This window comes from Aedes aegypti, chromosome 3, assembly GCF_002204515.2.
Source record: "Aedes aegypti strain LVP_AGWG chromosome 3, AaegL5.0 Primary Assembly, whole genome shotgun sequence".
Lineage (NCBI taxonomy): Eukaryota > Metazoa > Arthropoda > Insecta > Diptera > Culicidae > Aedes > Aedes aegypti.
This window is the reverse complement of record NC_035109.1, coordinates 260,151,757-260,175,752: the sequence shown is the minus strand read 5'-3', so window position 1 is coordinate 260,175,752 and position 23,996 is coordinate 260,151,757. Positions and strand designations below refer to the sequence as shown.

The following is a 23,996-nucleotide window of genomic DNA, read 5'->3' as shown; positions in this document are numbered from 1 at the left end:
TAGGATGTACTAGCGTACTGTTTTTTTTATTGAATTTTATCTAGGAATCATGAACTTCATTTTATCGAACTGCTTATCAATATATTACTAAATACGCACGTAGATCTTGTGACCTACATTCAGGAAGTTTAATATTTCTTTTTCGCTATTTGAAGAAAAACAATGGTGTAGTGGTTAGAACTCTCGCCTCTCACGCCGAGGACCTGGGGTCGAATCCCATCCATAGCCACTTATGATGTAAAAAGTTATAGTGACGACTTCCTTAGGAAGGGAAGTAAAGCTGTTGGTCCTGCGATGAACTAGCCAAGGGCTAAAAATCTCGATAGAAAAAAAACTATATATAACATATGTTTTTACACTAAATGCATTTAAAAAGTATTTGAGCACTCTTCACACATACCATATAAGGATTAGATATTTCTTCGATTAAGTCTATAAAGCTAGTTTTAGCCACACTTTATTCTCTCCGACCATTGTGCAGCGAAGCTAGTTGTGCACTTGGCAGAACCCATTCCAAGCAAGGAGGAAAATGATATGCATTTTGCCACTCTCGAAAACCATGGTGAATGCAAAGCAGCCAGACTTGCTAGGATGCCTGAAGCTTTATCCCCTTGCCGCGCCACAGTTTCCGTGCCCTCAGTTTTACATAGGTAATGAGCGATGCAGCACACCGACAAAGGCTGTGTGAGTTTCAATGGGGGGAGGGGGAGTGGAAAAAGGACGACAACGAGGCAAGTTTACACCCGGCACGGAAAATGGAGCAAACTTTGTCCCCAGTAATGAATGCCAAGCAACCGACACATAGCGTTATCGTTTGTTGGCAGTGAAAGTCGGAGGTAGAAAATCGAGAAATTGTTTTATTTTTAGTTTGCGGGACTTTGTAAATTCAATTATTTACGGGAGCTTTTGTTTTTCTAACTGAACTTTTTGATGTTTTGTAGTGCAAAAACTTCCAATGAGGAGTTTACAAGGTCATGTAAATGAAAATACAAATTTTTACGTGTTAATACTTAAGTCTGATTCGCTGCTGACAAGTAATTTCTTGGCCTATCTTGATGCATGGGAAATTCCTGCAAGGAATCGATCAAGGAAGCGCTTTTTTCTGATCGCAGTACGCAGTTGACAAGAAATGTCAGTTCAAATGAGAGTCGCTGTAGAAAATTTCTGCAAGGAATCGCCGAGAAATTTCTTTAGCGATTCCTTTTCAGCAGCAAATCAGGCTTTATAGTAAAAAGGGGATTGATATTTGTACTGGATATTTTGGCGAATCTTTAAAACTGTCTACTTCTTCTTCTTCTTCTTCTTCTTCGCATTACGTCCTCACAGGGAAAAAGCCTGCTTCTCAGCTTAGTGTTCTTATGAGCTCTTCCACAGTTATTAACTGAGAGCTTTCTATGCCTAAGTAGCCGTTTTCGCATCCGTATATCATGTGGCAGGTACGATGATACTCTATGCCGAAGTCAACGAAATTTCTACAGTGAAACCTCCATGAGTCGATGTTCTATGACTCGATATTGACTCATGGAACCATACTAGAAACAAAATTTCATGGTTAGGGGAAATCAGGGTAAAACCGACACTGTGGGTAAGCTCGACACCCTTTGCTTTTTCATGTTTTGAGCAGATTTTCGTGCAGTTTCCACCACGCTCTATCTAAACTTGTGAAATGTTGTGTTTCGAATGACATTACAACTGACGCTACCAATAAACTGCCAAAATAAACAACAAAATCATATTGGATAACAAAGAAGCATTAGCAGTTGCAATATTTCGCTGTTATTTTTTAACTATTTGGCATGTGAAAATTTTAAAATTTCATTATTTGTTCTGCGCCTCCATCATCATTTACTATTATTCCGTGGATATAACATGAAGGAGAAACTATTTTTCGGTTTTTTGACAGCTGATAACACTATTGAAAAATAAATGTCCACTCGGGGTAAGATCGACACTTTTATTTGGGGTAAAATCGACACCTTTCTTTGCTTCATAATCTAACTTCAGGGAATCTTCCCTATCGGAAGACTATCTCTGTAGTTCATGTGGGTCTTTATTTTCGAATTCCAGTGAAGCTCACGGATGGCAAACTTGTTAACATTTAAAATATGACACTATATGACTTGCCACAAGCTATCATTAAGTATTAAAAAAATATTTCTATGCTATTACGTTTCAACTTATTTGATGAAGTTTGAAGGATTTTTTTTCTCATTTAAAATTGAAGAAATAATGGAATTTGAAATATTTTAACATACCGTCGGACGGGGCTACTTTGGACACTCACCTTTTGTATTTATTAGTAGCGTAAATATTAATCTGAGCAATTTTGTGTCTTCAGCACTTTTATTAACCAATATATGCTCTACCACTAGGCATGATTTTTTCTTGGAACAACATCAACAATAACAGGATAAACAAGAAAACATTTCAAAAAAGCCCGAACAAAAATTCACAAGGTATAAAACATTGGCTATACAAACATTGTTTGAATTTTACCCATATCATGGAAACTTATTGGGAGCATCATAAAACTATCGAATCGTCATGTTTCATGAAAATCTTGTGATTTGTTTTGCTTAAAATTGTTGTTTTATTAAAATAATTGATCAAAGGTCTTATTTTTGCGACCATTATTTTATTATAATGTTTTGGTTTGTGTATTTTAAAACATAAAAAAAAATAAAATAAATGTTTGTAAAAGTGAATAGACATAAAACACATACATTTCAATACGAACCAATGCCAAATTCACAACATAATCTCTAAAAAACTATTTTTTGTCATATTTTACATGAGTTTGTAGTACAGAACAGTTGCATCCTTCAAATGCCTAAATTAAACTACTCTTAATCCAGCTCTAAACTGCTAAAAAGCTAAAAGCATAGTACAAATCAAACTTACTTCTTTACGATCTTGTTAAACTTTGCTTCATTGATTGCGTTTTTAATGAAAATTACTTACTGGTATTTAATTAGTTACCGGTATTAATGTGATCCTTCAACATATCGTTCATATAACAGTAAGAATAGAAACAAAAAAAATGAGTTTTTGTACATCACACGTTTATCATCGCAGTAACTAGTAGTTACGTCGTTCATTTATGTCAACTTGAAAATCGAGCATTCGTAACTGATAGTTCCATTTAAGAGGATGTTGAAAATTTAAGTTTCATACTGCAAACTGAGAATAGTGAATGGCATGTTTCGTTGAAATTTGTTATATATGTGTAATTGATTCTAGCTTTGCCATTTCCTACATTAAGTTTATCAATGAAAAACGTTCCATAACATCACAGTGGACGATAATCTGTTGAATCAGTTTGAAAGTTATAAGGAAAAATCATTTTATTAGCAAACTGTGAAAATGTCCAAAGTAGCCCCTTTTTTGTATTGAAGGACATTTTTTTTTTCGCTATTCAAGCATTTTTGTTATTTCTTGATGGATATGCCTCATATTTTGCACATTTGTTACGTACATATACAACTTAAATATAGGCAAAAATTATCAACATCTATCCATAATTCTAAGAGTTACAAATCCTCAAAGTTAAAGAATGTGAAAATAATGTCAAAAGAAGCCCCGTTTGACGGTAAATTAATCTTATTGTTTATTTACAAACCATAAGGTTCGACAGTTTTTATTATCTAAAAATAGTTACACTTTTCTGTTTTGTCAAAATAAAACAATATTAATTTTCACAACCAATCATTCGCTACAACTTCATCTTCGTAAGCATTCCATGAATAAATAATGAATAACAAATAATATCCATGTGTATTCACCCCAACTTTATAATCTTAGCATGGCACATTTGATATTTTCACATATATTTAGTGGATCTTTGGCCTCTCCTCAATAAGTTACGTAATATGTGAATAATCCTTTAGAGGAAGGGGTCATAAATGTCGAAAGTCATGTTTAAGGCATTTTTTGAAATATGCAGTGTGATGGTGATGTCGACAATGTATAAATTCTACTCAAAGTGGATGTGTCGGTTTTACCCCAACAGGGTGTCGATCTTACCAGCACTCTCAATTGTCTCACCTAAAAATGATAAAATATCAATTTGATTTAAATCAATATATAACCTTAATCTATCATCCAGAGATCGCACGGATTGATAGATTTATAACCAAAATGTGATTCTACAACAATTTTAGGTTCGTTTAACAAGCGAAAGTACACAAAATTTATCAATAAGCTTAGGGTGTCGGTTTTACCCCGAATTCCCCTACTACGATGGTCCCTCGAAACAGCTTTTCAAAAGATTTCTGTTCCATGCCTTGATATTTCCATGAGTCGATGGTCCCTTCAATATCGACTCATGGAGGTTTCAATGTATTACAAAAAGATCCTGGACCGATCAAGCATTGAACCCAAACATCTTCAGCATGGCTTTGCTTTGTAACCACTCGGCTAAGGAAGGCCCTTTATCTTCAAAACTATGTAAAATCTAAACTTTGACGATCAGATTCAAAAACAGTATTGATTTGATTTAAGGGGGCAGGATCCGTCATTAATTTCAGAATTTTCAAAAGCAGGGTTTTCGTTCAAAATCAAGTAAATTTACCGGAAAATGTGTTCACTGTATTCTGTTCCCCTACCGAAACACAGTGAACACATTTTCATCGAATAATGTTTAGTTTTGAACAGAAAAACTGCTTTTCATGTTTCGATGATGACAATGATTACGATGACGGAGCGTTGATCGTTAAAGTGCAAAAAAAAGTTTCAATTTTACAAGACTATGCTCGCAGTTTAAAGTTACTTTGGATTCCCGCACTTAAATGGGCGTGTTTAGAGGGGGAAAGACCCCCCCCCCCTCCAGCCGTCGGAAAAAAAATTGCTGCACTGAAATCAAGATAAATCAGATAATCGAATATTTGAAAGCCTCGTTCTGACACTAATCTTTATATAATAATCACGTCATTAGAAAATTAGATGGGTCAACGCGTTCACTATATGAAGTAGAACAACTTTCAAATTATGTGTGGCTAACATTCTCTATGAGAGATCTCATTAGAAATAATCCATATGGTTCTTCAAGCATCCGGAACGAGTCTTGCGAGAAATCTTCCAAAAATTCGATACGAAACTTTCATTTCTATGGCTACTGCCAAGATTTTTGGAATAAACAGAATATAAAACCATTCACCAATTCGAATAATCCTTCTCGATAATTTAACAAATAATCGCAGTCATTTCTTATGGAATTTTAAAAATTAACCAATATTTTGTTCCCCTAATTATTCCTCCAATAATAACTCATTAAATTTTTCTAAAAACTGTTTTAGAATATACTTTCATTTTCTACGCACCGATTCCTTAAAGTTGTTCCAAAACTTTTTCTTCAAAATCACTTTAAAACCCCTTTCATAAATTATGTCACCAAGTTTTTCGATTTTTTCATCAAGAAACACATCATGGAATTCCTGTGAAAATTTTCATAAAATCACAAAGAAACCCATAATGAATATTTTTTGATTTTGAGGAATGTTTCACTCAAAATATTCTAGGAAGGTTCAGGAGAAATTCACCTTGAAAAACGGTTTACTTATTCTTCGAAAATTTCTTCTAACATTCTTTCCCGAAGTTGTTCAGAATTTCAAAGAAAAATACACTTCTAGATTTTATTTAGAGCAATCATTTTAAGATATATTTCGAGAATTCTTCGCCGAATAAAAAATAATTTTGTTCTAAAGATGTTTAGAATATAATTTTAATAATAATAATCTTGAATATAATCCTTAAAGGTAAATATTCCAAAGAATCGCAATTTCTTCAGTATACTCTCATACGAATTCAAGGTACAATGTTCCCACTAGTCTATTTGACATAACTGTTGATTATAAGCATTCTTAAGGCAAATTTCCTGAAGTTTTTTTATTGTATTACTTTGGGATTTTCTTCAAAATTCCAACTGGGATTATTCCAAGAATTTTCATGGATTATTCCGATGATTGGAGTTTCATTCAGATTTCCTCCTGATTTTTTATGGAGCTGCTTTTTCTAGATTCTTCCAAATACCACTTCTAAAAATGTTTAGAATAATACTTAGAATATCTAGAATAATAATTCTATCCACCACCCAGTTGCCGTTATTAGGTGGAACTTAATACGGCTCTGAAATAATTGCCACGTCACACATATTTTCTGTCGTTGACTGCCACAACAGCTGCTGTGCGATGTGGTGCAGATTGATCTGGGTTATCTCCATTACTAGATCATTACAATTCAAGTGTTCTAATCCAAATGTAGCCATCGAATTTTTAAAACTGCACGGAACTTATTTTCCTATTACGGTTTTTTTTTTTCAAATATACTTATACACTTCAGGATGGATTTCTAACAAAATTCTTTGAGAAGTGGCTGTACACTTTTTGAGTAATGTTGAAGAACTTTTTGGGAGGTTTTCTTTGAATTATTTGGTAAAACTTGTATAGAAGACCTTTGAGAAAGTCCATAATAGTGTGCCTGAAGGAATTCTGAGAGGTGGTCATGGAGCAATTACAATTAGTAATTTAAACGAGGTTTTAAAGAAAACTTTTGAAAATATTCATGGCGGTATTATCTGAATTCTCAATTGAACTCTTTGACATCTTTGCGAAATTCCTGGACAAAATCAATGAAATCTTTGCTTAAGGGTAAATATCCCGTCATCCGTTTTGGAAGCCATTTCAGCTCGCAATTTCAAAGTAATAAATCTCAGTCATCATAGATCATATTGATCCGGGAAAGTATCACTATATGCGCTGACATGCAAAAAGTATACTGAAACTTTTTCAGATGAATTAGGGTAATACCAAATGGTTTTCTTTAATTCAAAATTGTGAGATGATTTAGCAACAAACATCTATCAAACGTACAAATTTCAATGACGGCCTACTTCTTTTCAAATATAATTCGTGTATTTTCGAGCAAAATTTTGACCGAATTATTTGACGAATCGCCTAAGGATCTCCTAAGTTAGAATTTGGGTAGTATCTGAAGGATTAATTAAAGACGTTCATGGAACTACCTCTAAAGAAATCCCTAGCCAATTTCCTAAGGGACCTTTTGACGAAATGAGTGGAGAAATTCTTTGATTAGGAATGGACCAAACCGTTTACTGGACCAACCAGAGGGTGTTTAATTTCATAATTTGAGAGCTTTTGTAATGAGCTTGTCACAAAGTGTTGTTTTTTTTTCATGATTTTCATTCTCGATTTATGTTTCTGGTATTACAATTCAACTGAGACAGTGGCTGAACTTAGTTTTAAATCTCAGTTAAAGATGATGATTATTTGCAGTTTGTATTTTTGTTTAAATGTATCATTATTGACTTATAAAGTGTAGACTAAAACTACCACACAATAAGAGCAATTACTGCTCAGTTCACATTATTGCTTTACGAGGATATCCAAAGCGCTTTGCATCTGCGGTGACGATGTAATTTATTCTGTACCTACAATTTTCACAAGCTACGATTTCAGAATCATATACGTACAGCACCCACGGATCATAACGCAGGATCGGATTATCGGAGGCATCACCATAATCCGGATTGTGAACTCTCACCCTTAGCCATATAAATGCATCTCTAGGCACGGGAACACATAAATCTGACTGGTTGGAAAAATGACTAAACATGTATAAATTTCGCTCTCCACGAGAATGGGAACAGCAAAAAATCCCGTAAAAAATGTGTTTCTAATCCGACCCTGGATCGAAAGTGGGCAAACAAATGCTGTGTTACTGGTGCGATTTCCTCTTTTTCGTCTAGCTTTTGCATGCTGTTTATGCAGTAGCGTGCACTTCCGTTCATTGTGATTATGACCTAGAGCTTTTCCTCGGCATTAGCGTGGGTTAAAACAACTGGAGCGGCAGCCATAAAAAGGAGCGAACGACGCTTGCCATGGGGTCTCGCAGCTACCGTCGGCCGACAGTTATGGATAAGCCACAGATATGTATCAGTACTGGATGAAACACAAAATTTCTCATCAAATAAGTTTACAATAACCATATTTGCCCAGACTAGAAAGAGTACATTGCCCCAAAATTCTGAGAAAAGAATTTTCACTTTGCTAGTTAAATCTAGATGAATCGTTTTATTTAACCAATTTTGTGTTTAATAAGGGGCGGTCCATTAATTACGTAAGACAATTAAGGCCCAAACGCAATGATAGCGGAACGGCAACGGAATGCGGAACCGGTTCGCCAGCATGAACTATAATCAGCTTGTCGACTCAGTGTTGATCCTATTTCATTCGTTGTCAGCTCAGTCGAGATGTTGTGATTCATGCTGGCGAACCGGTTCCGCATTCCGTTGCCGTTCCGCTATCATTGCGTTTGGGCCTTTATCGGGGTTTTCCGACCCCCTCCCTCCATGGTAAGAGTTTTTGAATTAAAATTAAAAATGAATTATACGGCGCGTAAGAAATCTTAGACCACTCCTCCTTCCATAGACCCTTACGGACTTAATGGACAGCCTCTAATGAGTATTCTTTTCATTTATCATGATTTACTTAACATATAAACTCCTATCAATTCGTGTAAACGTTTTATTTTTTGTTTGTTAAGGAAAAAAAAATACCCTTACTTGATCCATAATTCTGGAGTAACTGTAGCTGCTGTTGCGAACACTGTTGTATGTCACACTGGAGATGCATAAATAGAGAAACAATAACGCCCCGGTAAAATTGCACTGGGAGTGGTTGGTTAGGCGCTAGCTGGCTCTGGCTCTGTGAACTCGGGCTCGTGATAGAGAAGAATAGCTAGGGTTGCACACTAGCTATAAGCTCGTATTTATGAATTGAAATCTGTATGCGGTGTGGCACGTAACCATTACCAAGTGTCGTAATTTACCGTTTTAATCGTTTCTGCCAGTGATATTTTGCGTCTGGGCCGGATCTTTATCTTTTCGGAGTGGATTGCGTTACGGAATACCTTTTGCAGAATGCAATGAAACGCAAAAAGCCACATTGAAATCTAATGTTAGATTTACCTTCTCATTACTGTAGAACTCCTGGAGATAAAATCCTTTTGGATTGGAAATTTCTCGACGGTTTACATATATGTTTCATACGAGAAAAATGGCAACTTTGGCAAAGAAAGCTTAGTTAATAACTGTGGTAGTAATCATTAAAAACTAAACTGAGAAGCAGGCTTCGTCCCAAGAAGGAATGTGTGGAATATGGCTTGCAGAAATGTACTAGAAATCTATAAACAACTACTCAAATAATAAAGAAAGTACGTCGATTTGGCTGAAAGCACTTCAAAATATTACCTCTCCTTACCCACCACCTAAACGACATAACACTCCAATTAATGATAACCGTTGCGCAGCACGAAGAAAATAATGATTTCGTAATTAAAACTTGGCGTTACGGCAATCAGCATCAGAGTGGTGATGAAATTATGCGTTTCCTAGCACCTGATTGCAGCATAAATTTCCACGGAAGTGCACTGCTTTTCATGATAATGATGATAATGAGTTTTGTCCATGCGCTGTCTCCGTATTAAATTGGCGAAATAAGTATTCTTATGGATCAGACGATTTAATTGACAAAAAATATCTGTTGGAAACTGTGTGATGTTGTAACGATTAGTTTTAGATTTATCAAAGTCGCACAAGAGATCTGATTTTCAAATAAGTTGAATTGTTAAAACATTGAGATAAAGGCTAAGAGAAAAATTTCATTCTATCCCATTTGGAACGACGTGCCAAGGAAAAAAAGGTAATTAAAAACCCTGTGCTTAATGCTGAAATTCTCACACTTTCTTCTGATAACGAACTCAGTATCAAACTGCCGTCCACTTAAAGGCTTACTGTCGAGCTTAAGCTTTAGTTTCATTATACTTTTCCCTATCTGCCGTCGCCGATTGGCTCTAACGATTAAAGCACTTCATTAGTTCACGTTGAATTGAACGAAAGAATACCATTGTCATCATCCGGATTAGGCACGTCATGAGCAATAATACCATTTGCGTCCGAATTAAGACCGACATTCTACACTCATTTGCTACGTAAGAATTAGGCGGTTTTTGCTCCGAGAGCTAGATCCTTTTTCCCTATGGTTCCAAAAACCTTCATGACCACCATCAGTGCTAGTGGCATCAGGTTGAGTTTTTTTTTTCATTCATGCTGATTCGAAAACCACTTGCGGTCGTCGGTTTGCTGACCGAAATAATTGAATGTATATGCTACGTATCAATTACATTCTATTTGGCTCTTTCCATTATTCATGTGGTGCGGCAAACGTAGGAGAACGGGGGGTTATTTGATCATGTTAAGGAAAGAAACTGTTTCAGATTTGAATAACATTATTATATGATATATTTCCAAATATGATCTGACAAACACTTTTTCTAACAAATAGTAGAAACAGCCGTTCACTTAAACTTTTTACAGCTTGCATGCAAGATTGCTTGCTACCTTGTTTGTAAAGCATTACAGACAGGGTGACAGACAGATGGATTGACAGGCACAACTACAGACCACAGCTTTAAAATTTTTCAACAGTCGGGATCTGTCGTCATGTCTCTCTATTTATCTGTTGATCATTCTATTTGTATTGCTTCGCCTACAAGGTAGCAGAAATTGCATGCAAATCGAAAAGCGGGTGGTATACCTGTAGGCAATAGTAAATTCATATGGATGGAGGGCAAAGTCCTTAAATAATCTTTTTAAGGATAAATTTAACACTTATTACGCATGCAACACACATAATGACAGTGCATAGGATGGCACTTGGTGATTGCCTTAAAAAATAAATATTCATCGACCTGAAAAATTTCTTAGAAAATCTTACAAAATTTAAAAGAAAAGAGCAAAATACACTTGAAACACAAACATATTTATATGGAGAAGCATATTCTCACATTTTCTATAACCTTAGGTGAAAAAATGCGTTACAAAACACGTTGTTAGAGTTTTACCCCCTACGGACAACTTACCCCTAGTTTCTCTATCCAAAAAAGTCTCCTATGTATGAGTCCTGCGAGGCCCCACATACGGCCCACCGCTGATGATGCTGCCCAGTGTGTGGTGTGAAAGCCAACTGAGCGGCCAAACGGTACGATATTAATTTCATTTCTGGGCTACATGCTGGCACTACGAACCTTCTAGTGGACAGGCAAGGGTGTAGCAAAATAGTGTGAATTCGAAAGAAATTTGGGGAAAACCGAGCTTGCAGACCAAGCGTATCTGTTGTCCAGTATGACATGATGGCGTGACCGATAGTCCATAGCCTTGTCCATTCAACATAAAAACTTTTCACATGAGGACGTTAGGGTCGCACGATTTGTGATATTGAATGAACAAGTGACGCTTTGAGGAATGAATATAATTATGCTTAGTACAGTATATATCGTTTTGAATTATGGCATAAATCCCTTAACCTTTAACATGTAAGTATACAGTGTTTTAAGTTTATTTGTGTTCTAAACATTCATGGAATTAAACGAATTATTGTGCTTGTTTGCTCCGATGGTATTGATCCTCCAAGAAATCCATTGAGTATATGCTATCTATCAAATCTTAATAAAATTGTTTTACTAGACGTGTGCCGCTTATCAAACAATCAGTTATTACGCTGGTAAGAGAGGAAAGTAGAGGACTTATTCTCGTTTCCCCTATAATTTCTTGTTTTCATATCCAATTAATTTCAATTCTAACCGAAGCTAATATCTTCATTTCTATTTAATGAAATAAAACCCAAAAAATATGAACAATTATCCACCACATCAAAGATTTATCTGTTTGCTCATGATATGTGGGTAAAAAACAACTTCGACTATTAGTCGAGCAGCACTTTGTGTACCGTACAAATAAAATACAGTCCTACTACTAACTGAGCCTTCCCATCCCATTCTCTTTGAAACATGAATAGGCTTCAACCAGCCAGTCAAATATGAGCAGTCAGTCAGTGGTGGTATGTTTCGGCATCATAGATTTAATAAATGAATTTTCCACCGGTGCTGCTGCTGCTCCATAAATAAATGAGCAGACCTTCCACTGCTGAGGGCTTTAGTTTGTTTGAAGCTTCCCGTATTCGATCAAGGCTCATGAATTTTGTCAACATGCAAACTGTCCTGCGCATATCACGGGAAATTGGCATGTGTTGTGTTGTGTATTGATGAGCGGGAGCGGCGAACCAATTCGGAATAAGAGAACGACACCAATCGGGGATGACGTACTAAGGGATATTTGGATAACTTAGCTGACCAAAACTATTTCGAATTTTTTTCTCGCTTTCTTTGTGGTCTAATAATGAGCAAAGTGCATTCGTCAGCTTCTTTAAGAACTGAAAGAGCAGGAAATAAAGGAAGTTAAAAGAATCACCAGAAAAACTGGACAGACTCGTAAAAACACATCGGCAATTGTGCTCACTTGTCGTGGTACGGATGCGACCGTATTATACGAGCCTCATGTAGTCCTTCAACTGCTGGTTGTTCGGGCACACCAAGTTGCGTTATCAGGCCTAGTCGACAATTTGTGGGACTTGTTCCAAAGATCACCTGATGGCTTAGAACAAGGAATGCACTCTTGTTCAGTTTTGTAAGACACGCAACAGCAATAAGCACTGGATATCTAGCCTTCCCTGACCCCTCTGGAAATTTGAGAATTCCATCCAACGAGTGAAGATTGACCAAGGCATCTCATTCCCAGCAGCCCATCGAATAGTTGAACAGAACCGTGGGAAATCCAAAGTTGCTAAAGTTGCCAATGCCTGCAGACAAATGGAAGAATCGATCAGCTAACTGTGGCTCTGGTTTCGAAGGACGCGGACATTTCCGATCTCCGCGCAGCTTTTGCAACCCGTCCAAATCCTACGGCGTCCAGCACTCATGAGATCGAATCCCAGAAAGCTGTCGTCGCCAAAGCGAAGCAAATTCAATCTCTGTCTTCCTGAAGGCTGCAATGCCAGCTGCCAACATATCCGTTTCGACCGCCTCATCATCAGCAACCTCCGTGACACTAACCATCCATTCCGTATTAGCAACCTCTGTGTCATCAACCACTGTCATTTCTCTTAACGTCGCTGCTACCATCGTATCCGCGGTAGCGACTAAATCCAAACTAACGAACCACCAAATCGATCCGCTACTGGAAACCGTTTTTACTTTTTCCGACATTACTCCTGCGGAACTCAGTTTAAACGACCGGAATAATCCGTGCTTTCACCACATACTCCTAAAACTACTTATTCATGTATTTCTGCCCCTGGAGCTGCTAAGATAAATTCAAATTCGATGAAAGCGCGGAATAAGCGGACTGTAGTACGCTATCGTACACCGAAACTCTCTCACATGAGCAGAAAAAATAAACATCTGAGCTTTAAAGCCCCTCGGATAGCTTAAGGACCATTTCCAAGTCATGGTAAAACCATCAACCACACTTCTTTTCCACACCGCCACCCCAACTAAACAAGATAACCATCCGTACCTCGCCGTTCCGTCATGAGTCCTTCAATCAGCAGCACAGTGCCGAACAAAGGGTCTCAGGTCGTCGGAGCGCCGACGAACCTGAAGCCTTGTCCCATCGGAATCGCCCCGGCATCTGGCCGACCGCAATTGTCTGTTCATTTTCCCTGACAGTCGGCGAGTGTACCGGCAGTTCTATCCCAACCGGAATCGCTGGGCCGACTTCGGCGTCTCGGAAGTGATTCAGATGTAGTGCTCCTGCAAAACTATCACCGCTGCCCAGCTATATCCCCTGGTAACGGAGGCCCCGTTAGTGAGGACGTCTCCCACACCGGAACTGGCGTACAATCCTCGGCGCTGGGGGATGTATGGCACCTACGCCTACAACCCTAGACGACGTGGGAAGTCAAGACTTGCAAGCACTAGGGACGCTTCGAGCTCTATCCGCTACTCTAATGGACGACGTGGGAAGTGAAGCTATATCCACGCAATAATCGTTCAATCATATAACCCTAACCCTAATCCTATTTGGATGACATAACAAGTCGACTATCGCCTCTTGCCAACCCTTTTTTCCCGCCGCTGAGTCTCCCCTGTATTTGGTGGGTTCAACTCCCGGACCTGCCACATGTGGCGCTCTACCTTGATCGTGTAACGACAACATCCGTTATTATACTCCATACGCCAATGGAAGCTTCTTCGTTCAGGGCATTGCAAAAGCCGGCAACAGTGCTTACAGTGGAACATCAACGGCTTCTTCAGCAACCTAGGTGACTTTGAGATCCTGATAAGCGACGACCCACCTTGAATCTTGGCCCTACAGGAGATCAACCGGATCAATATCGAACAGCTCAACCGCTCTCTCGTCAGCAAATACGTGTGGATTCTTAAGCGAAAGGGCAATTTCCGCCGCTTCATCGCTCTAGAAGAGCTAAAATCAATTCCGTTCATCATTTTCACTCAACATCGATTCTCAACTACCAGTGGTCAGAGTTAAGCCCCAGGGAAGTGTTCCAATATCTATAGCTTGAGTCTCTCTACCATGTGGGACTATTCCCGACCTACGCGGCGAGGTAGGAAAATGCAATCAACTCCCGGAACCAAGAATGATTGTCAGTGACCTCAACGCACACCACCCTGCCTGGAGTTGCTCTCGCTCTGTTTCCCACGTATTTCAAAGGGAATTATTCAACGGCAATCGACGTTTCAGCCGTTACCCGGTCGGAGGTCTGGCTATTCCCACAACTTCTAGACGACCCCGCAGATTGTATGACCAGGCGGACTGAGTCGCTTACAATAACAATATAAATTCATCCTTCCGCACTTAACAGCCGAGTATCATATCCGAGTTCTCAACCGTCCTTATCGAAGTGGAAAATTATTCAATCAAGAAAACAAGCAATAAGCCTGGCTGTAAGGCACTCTATTTTTAACTCCAGAGATAAAAAGAGCTATTGAAGCACGCAGAAAAAGAAATCAAAGCTCGTACCGTCAAAAGAATGGAGCTCGAGTCGAGACGCGACGCTTTTCGGATATCTTTCTCTGCGCAATGAAGGTCGGCAAGTTGTACGGGACGCCAAAAGAACTTGTTGGGAAGGCTTTCTCGACAGTATTAATGCTACACAAACAACCGGCGATCTATAGGCCAAAGTTAGTGGCGCCCTTAGTGGCAAACGAGTCGCCGCTCCGCCTACACTCATCATCGATGAAAACCTTACCGTGGAACAAACGGCTATAGCGAATGGTCATGGCAAATACTTCGATAATCTTGCTGCCTTTGACAGCTACGATCCGGAGTTTATCCGGCGATCCGATGTTACGACTGATGACATAGTCAACTTCAACGTACCTGAGAGCAACACCCAACATTCCATCAACCAACCAAAGTCCGCCGGTACTGATGACATTAGCTACCCTACGTTGAAGAGGCTTGACGGACCAGGGAAACTAATACTGCTAGAGAGTTGACAGCCGCTTTTCGTGCGCGATAGACATGTTTTCATAGAGCTCTTAATAGCCCTCGTTTTACTAGTACCCCACGATCACTGCTTCGAAACACAAGATGTCTTCGCATCGAAAAAACACTCTTGTTGTAGATTTCAGTGTTCTGCCGCATCGAATTTTCCTGATCAGGTGGAGGAGTTTCTCAAGCATGTCGTCAAGATCGACATGGCCGATGTAAGGAACATCCAGCTGCACAACCTTGACAACTGCCTGTACATCGAAATGCGTGACTCTGGCGTACCCCCACGCCTGGCAAAAAAGCATCATTTGCGACACTACCTTGAGTATAGGGGATATTCTACTAGTCTACTACATCCCGATGTACGTGGATGGTCCCACGATTTACCACCGCAGATGTCTAACAGCACCATATCCGACTACATGCAGCAGCATGGTAAAGTCATCTCTATCCACAACGTGTTATGGAGAAAGTATTTTGCAGGAATTCCGAAAGGTGTGCGAGTTATACGCATGAGGATGGAGAAGCCGGCGCCACAGCGAACTGGAAACATCCACGAAACGGTGGCTGTCGGCTAGAACATCGAGTGAAGAGAGAGAAGGAACGCTAGCAGTCGGTGCGGACGAAGAATATGGCAATGAAATGGGCAGAAAACAGTCTCCTGATTTGGGCTGGAGAGTTACTAGATCGAGAAAATGTAGGAAAATAAATGAATGAGTTTGATCTGTATATGATTCGTGAATTAGGTGCTTAGAATAATTAATTAAGAAATTTGTATAAATATCCGACACTAATGCACAGTTTACGTGCAAAGTGTCGTAAATAAAAAAAAAAAAAAACAAACAATACTGCTAGAGCTGATTAACAACCTGTGGACTGACGCTTTAGTTGCATGAAGGTCTGGTTGTTCCTATCGTGAAGCCCGGAAATCAAATGCGGGAATCAGCAAGCTTCCAGCCAATTTCTTTCACATGCTGCCTTTCGAAGGTTGTAGAGAGATTGGTAAACCGCTGACTAACGCACCACCTACAGCAACATGGTCTACTCGACCACCGGCAACACGCCTTTAGGCCGTGGTATGGAACTAATACCTATTTTGTGGCCCTTGATGAGGTCTTGCAAGAGGCGAAAGATAAGAACTATCACACCGAGATGAACTCATTGGACATCTCGAAAGCCTTTAAACCGACTTGGACGCCATTTGTGCTAGAAAAGCTGATTAGCTGGGGTCTAACTGGTCCTATTCTGCATTTTATTCGAACCGTTGCTTCAGAGTAGTCATAGGAGCTACAAAGTCTGCATTATTTATGGAGGAAACCGGTATTCCACAGGGATCCGTCATATCGGTAACGTTCCTGATTATGATGGATGGCGTTTTCGACGATCTCCCTACCGAAGTCCAAATATTTGTATACGCAGACGATATACTAATAGTAGTGTATGGACCGACAATCGCAGCTATACGCATAAAAGCTCATGCAGCCGTCTCCCGGGTAGCCAGATTGGCAGTTTCCGTTGGTTTTACCAGGTCGGCTTCAAAGGGAATTCGGTGCCACAAATGCTCATCCGTGCACCGCTCTCATTGGCAGTCGATTGTTTTATGAAACTACTTTCTTTGCGGTGAACAGATTAATTGAGACACTGTCTTCCATTTATAACGTACGTACGAATAGTTTCTGGTATCCTCCCGTCCACTCCGGCCGACGCAGCCTGCTCTTCCTTTCCGTTATTTGATTACTGCTACACTTTATACAAAAGCGGCTTCTTTTGCAGAGATGACCGCTGGAAACGACAGAACCCGCCTCCTAGAAGAGGCCGACATCCTGCTGGACAGTATAGCCGGACGTGACGCTCCCTTATGTCGCCAAGATCCATCGGTACGGTTAGCGTGACTGGCGCAACTTCGCTCTCCAATCGGAAGTTCCTCTTCATCCTTGGATTCATGGAATAAACCGACACGCACCGCCCGGGGTTAGGGGAACTGGGTGTAAAATGCGCCGTTGGGGTAAAACGCGCCACCCTTGTTTTGAACGAACGACGTGCTTTAGGACGCTGTTTTTCACCTGAGATAATGGAAAATGTATGAAAATGCTTCTCTATATATATTTTTGAGTGTTTTCCTGGCAAAAATCGTGAAAAACTCGAAAAAACGTTTTTCGCTGTTTTTGTTGTAATTTTGTGTTATTTTCTAGGTAATTTTTCAGGCCGATGAACAATAAAATGTTTGAAACTATCACTGAGAATCGACTTGTGCACTCCCATTGTTTGTATTCCATGCGAAAAAAGTGTTGAATTTATCCTTAAAAAGCGTATTGAAGGACTTAAACTTTAATCAACTCGTGTGGCACCAAAAGAGCCGTTTGAATTCAAATTCCAGCAAACGTAATGCCAAGCTGTAGTTACGTGCCAATTTGAACCTTACAAATGCACATTTTTCGAATCAGCATGTATAGTATACATTGTATACTATAAATTATAGTTTTTAAATCGAACAATAACATCTGATCAAACGCCCTTATGTATGCAACGTATTTGCAAGCATGATTGCGCATGCGTGCGCGCGAACGACTAACGCCGAGATCAGCGCCACCTTTTACCCCGCAAAAAATAAAATGCAGATAAGCAAGCATTTTATAAAAATTGATTTATCAACTCCATAAAAAGAAAATGGATGGCTGTTTCTACTATTTGATAGAAAACATGTTTGTCTATGAGATAATGAATAGAAAAAGGCTTATTATAATGTTCTTTATAGCTAAAACTGCTTCCTACCTTAGAGGGCGCGTTTTACTCCCAGTTACCCTACTATCTTGTGAATTCCAGGACACCGTGACGTTCCCGGTAATAGTAGAGCCGATCACCTACCAGTTTCCGGCCGCCGGTGTACAGCAACAGTACTCCTCGACATTTGGTAATTTACTTTAAAAGTCAACGATACACCTTGCATGGCAGGCTGAGTGGACTAGCTCGCGAGGGGTCTACTTGCGGAAAATAAAACAAAGCGTTGACTCTTGGATGGATACCCAGTTAATAAAGGACCAGAATATTATCTCCCGGTTGTGATCTTGCCATACGAGGGTTTTCCTCAATCTTGGAGAGACACCTTTCCCTTAAAATCTGCGAGGTCTGTGATACAAACATCATCATTGAACACGTAATCTGTGTAGGGTAGAAGTACCAATTATGGCTATAGTACCGATTATGGCAACAGTGGGAACAAAAAGAGATTATTCTTATTGTTTCACAAGAATATGACGGCTAATATTCACAGGAATGATAAACCTGTTTGTTTTTGATTAGTTACCAACCTTGATAAGAACATTTGTGCAATAAGCTTCGAAAAATGAACATTGGAAAATTTTGCCTCACACTTATGTCACTTTCTTAGCAGTTTACTAAAGGATACCCGTTACGAAATGTATGTTTTCACCCGGTAAAACTGCTTCAACCGATAAATGTATGTTGCCTAGTGCAAATTAACAAATTTAGCTGGTGAGCAACTAAATTTACTATTTTAAGTTGGAAATCGTGTTATTTCCATTATGTCGATAACTGGTACAAAGAGTGCATTAGAGCCCAATCATGGCGATACTCTGGAGGTGGTTTGTTTACATTTTTTAATCAGTGATATAAAAGAAATAAAGTTATTTTACGGGTTACTTCCACGACGGTACGGTTCGGTAAGGCATTATTTTCATGTTTTGTACCCAATTACTAAGATTTTTCAATCACACGTTCGAAAACGTTCCCAAGCGGAAGATGCTAATTTCATGGTAAAGAGGGGTTTTCAGCGATACTCGACTTTTGAATTTTCGCTCTTTTTTCGTTAAAATTATGCGCTGGAAATGTAATGTGAGTTCATTAATGCTGTTTTGTATCATATTTTGCATTTTCACTACATTTTGACTCCTTTTTGCTCCCATGAACCCATTGCAATAAATTGATTTAACATCGATTTAACACAATTTTTGGAAAAACATATGAGCAATCACTTTATTACTTATTAGCGTTCATTCGCTCTGAATGGCGTTTGAGTTCGATAGTCCATAATTTGCAGACTTTTATGTCGAATGCCAGGAACGGTACAAAGACAACGCTTTTTGAAACCAATTTTTATGAGCTTTGAGTCAATTTAGTACTAGTACTAAAACGGTTTAACTCAACTGTTTCACAATTGAAGCCTTGTAACTACCACCAACAAGTCATGCTTACGTTTTAGATACACGGCTAAAATTTGATTTTTATCCATACTGTTGACATATTTCAACCATAATTGGTACACTAGGGTGGGGCTTATTTCCAAAAATCTTTCGTAGTCAGGATTTACAAAGTGGAAAATGATCATTGGTCCCAAAATAACATCCTGTGAAAAAATGAGAATTTTTGGTGAAGGTTTAGAGGTGGCGCAAAGGGCGTATGTGTAGTTTTCCCATTTTAGTGAACTATGAAAAATTTTGGTATGCTTTTCAGCTTGTTTTAGTGATTTTAGGACCCTTAAGGGCAAAAAAACACCTCAAAATTGCGATATCTCCGCTGCTTTAGATGATATTTGACGAAATATATTTTATGCATGCGATTTTTGGCCCTTGAATAGGTTACAATGACTGATTACTATGAACCCGAATAAGAATAGCTGGGGAGGATTCCTATCCTTGTAGAATGGAACAAAGAGCAAAGAAGAATGATAGAAAGAACAAAGAACACAGAAGAATGTAAGGTGGGGTGGGTTAACTGATGATATTATATTAGAATCAACTATGGAGCCGTGAAAATATCTCGGTTGGATGTATGAGATGTGATTATATGCAAGTTTAACACTCATTAAGTATTTTAGAATGTCCGTTTGATATAACTCCAGCAATGGCTTTTATAATCTGAAAGAAATTACAGAGGGGCCCAAATCCATACAGGCTCAAAATCCGGACAAACGAAAATGCAGATGAAGTTCAATATATCGTTCTACATCTGTATTTGAAATCGATGTGTATAAACAACAGCAGAAGGAAAAAAAATCGGTAGTCAAAATTCAAATTAATGCACGAGCTTCTATAGGGTGCAAGAGATAAAGCACTTCAGGTTAAAAACCTCTCAAATAAAACCAAAATTAAGTCGTCACAGTTCTGAAACATATTTTTTAGGACAGAGCTACATGAAGGAATTTTCACAGGATGTCTTATGTATATAAATAATTATATAAATTAGTTATGAATTTAATAGATACTGCGTGAGGCTGAATTTCCAGGATGTAAATTTTGCAACGGTCCCTTTCGATATATTGCTATCATCATTCAGAAAAAAAAACAACCAAACGATTATTGAACTAAAGCAGTAAAGTGACGTGCATTTATCTAAATCTACCAAGAGAATAATGATGAAACTTCGCATGGAATTAAGGACATTTTAGCCGTTATTGAAATTTTTTCATAAAGTCTAATAAAGTTGCAATAAGTTCCAATAAAATCGTACATGGGTCGAAAACTAGAGATTGTTAAAAAATTGGTGCTCTTCCCCTACTTGAAGAAAAATTGCTCGAAATATTTCTGAAGTAGGTAATATTAAATAGAAGTCAAGAGGTCGGACCTGGTGTAGTGGTTAGAACACACACCTTTCACGCTGAGGATCTGGGAACGAATCCCATCCCCGAGAAAAAAATGAAAAAAATGAAGTCAATAAATATAATCATCGTTTTCTAGATTCCTCAGTTACGCTCAAGACATCACTAGGTTCACCCTCCCACCTGTTTAACCCACCCCACCTTACATTCTTCTGTGTTCTTTGTTCTTTCTCTCATTCTTCTTTGCTCTTTGTTCCATTCTACTAGCATAGGAATTCTCCCCAGTTATTCATATGCTAATTCAAGTTCATATTAATCAGCCAGCGTAACCTATTCAAGGGCCAAAAATTGCATGCATAATATATATTTCGTCAAATATCATCTAAAGGAGTGGAGATATCGCAATTTTGAGGTGGTTTTATGCCCTCAAGGGTCTTAAAATCCTCAAAACAAGCTGAAAAGTATACCAAAAATTTTCAGAGTTCACTGAAATGGTAAAACTGCACTTACGCCCTTTGCGCCACCTCTAAACCTTCACCAAAAATTCTCATTTTTTCACAGGATGTTATTTTGGGACCGATGATCATTTTCCACTTTGTAAATCCTGACTACGGAAGATTTTTGGAAATAAGCCCCACCCTATTGGTACACTTACCCTATGCCCACTTTACGAAAATTCCTGGTAGATGTACGGGTTTTCAGGCAACATCCAATACGCTTTTCGTAACGACCCGATGACGATTGCATCGGTAATATATTTCGTCTAATATTTGCGGCGAACCTTGCTTTAATTTATTCCGCTATGTAGGGGAAGACGGGGTAAGACGGACCACCTTCAGTTTGGCATGAAAAAGGCGATTTTCTTGAAAGTTCACCAAGCACCTTGCAAAAACAAAAGATTTTTGACATTCCAAAGCATTTTGGATGATACCAACATATATTTTTTCATAACGAATATCAAAAACAAAGTCTTTGCCCGTAGATACTGAATTTGATCTAATATTAACAGATGCTGACTTAAGGATTTCGGAAGGGATTTTTTTGTCAAAACATACCAAATTACCCGTCCATGCTTTAACATAAATGTGAAATATGCTTCAGTGAAGTGAAATATGAATTGTAAATATTTAGCTTGAATTAAGGCCATAGTTCTGAAAATTGCGCAAGCGGGGTAAAACGGACCACTGTTGATGGGGTCTTACCGCCTCCCCTAATTTATATCAAACTAGTGGTCCTGGCAAACTTCGTTTTGCCATCAAGTAGGCTGCTGAAAAACGTCATGGACATCCCATACAAAACAGGCAGTTCGGTTCGCTCCCAATTTTTCTAACTTTCCTGTGAACATCTTGAGTTTTTTATACACATAAACACGTCGGAACACTTCAGGATCATATCTACATGATAAATTTCAAAATCCGTTAGCCCGTTCTCAAGTCATTTCGTGACATACAAACACCACCCCATTTTTATTTATATAGATATAATGTCTAAACCATTTTAAAAGTTGGAACTACGTTGTACATTAATATTCAAGTAAAATTAAATCAATTTTAGTAAAAATACTAACTAAATTCGCATATTATTGAAAAATATGGGTGTCTTAAGGTAATGATAAGTATATATCTAAGTTTTTTGAATTAATTAACCCTAAAAGTGATTCAATATCCACGTTAATAAATGTAGAATTCATAAAACAAACTACTTTTTAGAAGAACATAGCATCGATATATTTTTTCGCAAAATTGTGAACGAAAATCGGCGTTTTTACCCCGTCGCTAAAAATAATCGTGATAAGAAATCACTTTTTCAAGCTTCAGGAAATAAATATTTTTTACAAGTACAGCACCTGTGATATTTTTTGATCATGCCCAAGGCTTCAAAAAACGACATGCTGCGTTGAAAAAAGATTTATTGATTCTTGATTTCGACATGTGAATTAAATTGCTTAGGCGAGCGGTCTTACCCCGTCTTCCACTTCGTCTGTGATTTTCAAACTTTTCAAATATCGTCCGCTCTGAACTTTTATTTTAATTCATGTGTTGATAGTCCCGTAGCTATCCTCAGTTGTTGCGATGTAACTTTTAACATGTGGCTACTGTCGTAGAATTAATCCATACACTTTGTAGTTTTTTTCAGGCGAGTCCTTCTGACTGTTCATGTTTTTAGGCAGGTTCATCCTGCAGAAGAAAATCCCTCAATAAAAAATAAGGAAAAAATAAGAATAATGTGTAGTTTTCGGGGGTGGTGCGGTCTTCCTTAGCCGAGTGGTTAGCCATGCTGAAGGTGTCTGGGTTCGATTCTCGGTCGGTCCAAAATCTTTTCGCAAAGGAAATTACCTTGACTTCCCTGGGCAAAGAGTATCATCGTACCTGCCATACGATATACGAATGCGAAAATGGGAATTTTGACAAAGAAAGCTCCAAGTTAACTGTGGAAGTGTTCATAAGAACACTGAGCAATTCTCGCTGAAACCAGGCCGCCATCGGCACCCATCGTTAGAATTCCAATTTTATGTCACTGATCGCTAGTTTTCGATAAAACTTAAGGGTGGTCCTTTCTGATTTCTCAAATTGGTGGACCCCTCGTACGCCAGCTAGCTGAACAGTTTGCGAAAACGCCCATTTTTTGGTAAATCTTGTGTATTTCTTCATGGAATATGTCTCATATTTCACTTGGAACACATAACAAACTTAGTGGCATCGTATAGAGAAAGGATATAGCTTTCATTTAAACTTGAAAAAATTTTGGCGGCCATTTTGAATTTGACCGCCATCTTGAATATTGTTAGAAAAATCGATATTTCACCATTAGCGCACCGCTAGTTTTGAATTCTGAGATCACCATCAGAAAGCTGAGGAAAAATTGCGTAAGATAGGCTACAGAAACTAGGTGTGCAAAGGTGAATGTGAATGGTGATATGAACGATTTTCTAAATCATGTTCTACTATTTTGACGTATATGGCGAGTGCAATGAATGCAAACATAATTTTTTGTACAACAAAGAAACAAGTTTTCAATCGTTGGTGTATTATTTGAGACAGATAAAGAATAGGAGTATTAAATTGAGTGAAAAAA

General features: G+C 38.4%; 1 protein-coding gene across 7 annotated transcripts in view; it reads left to right on the top strand.

The window, feature by feature from the left end:
* LOC5571100 overlaps positions 1-23,996 on the top strand; it is a 399,425-nt gene that overhangs the window by 225,304 nt on the left and 150,125 nt on the right. The gene's annotated exons all lie outside the window — the stretch shown is intronic.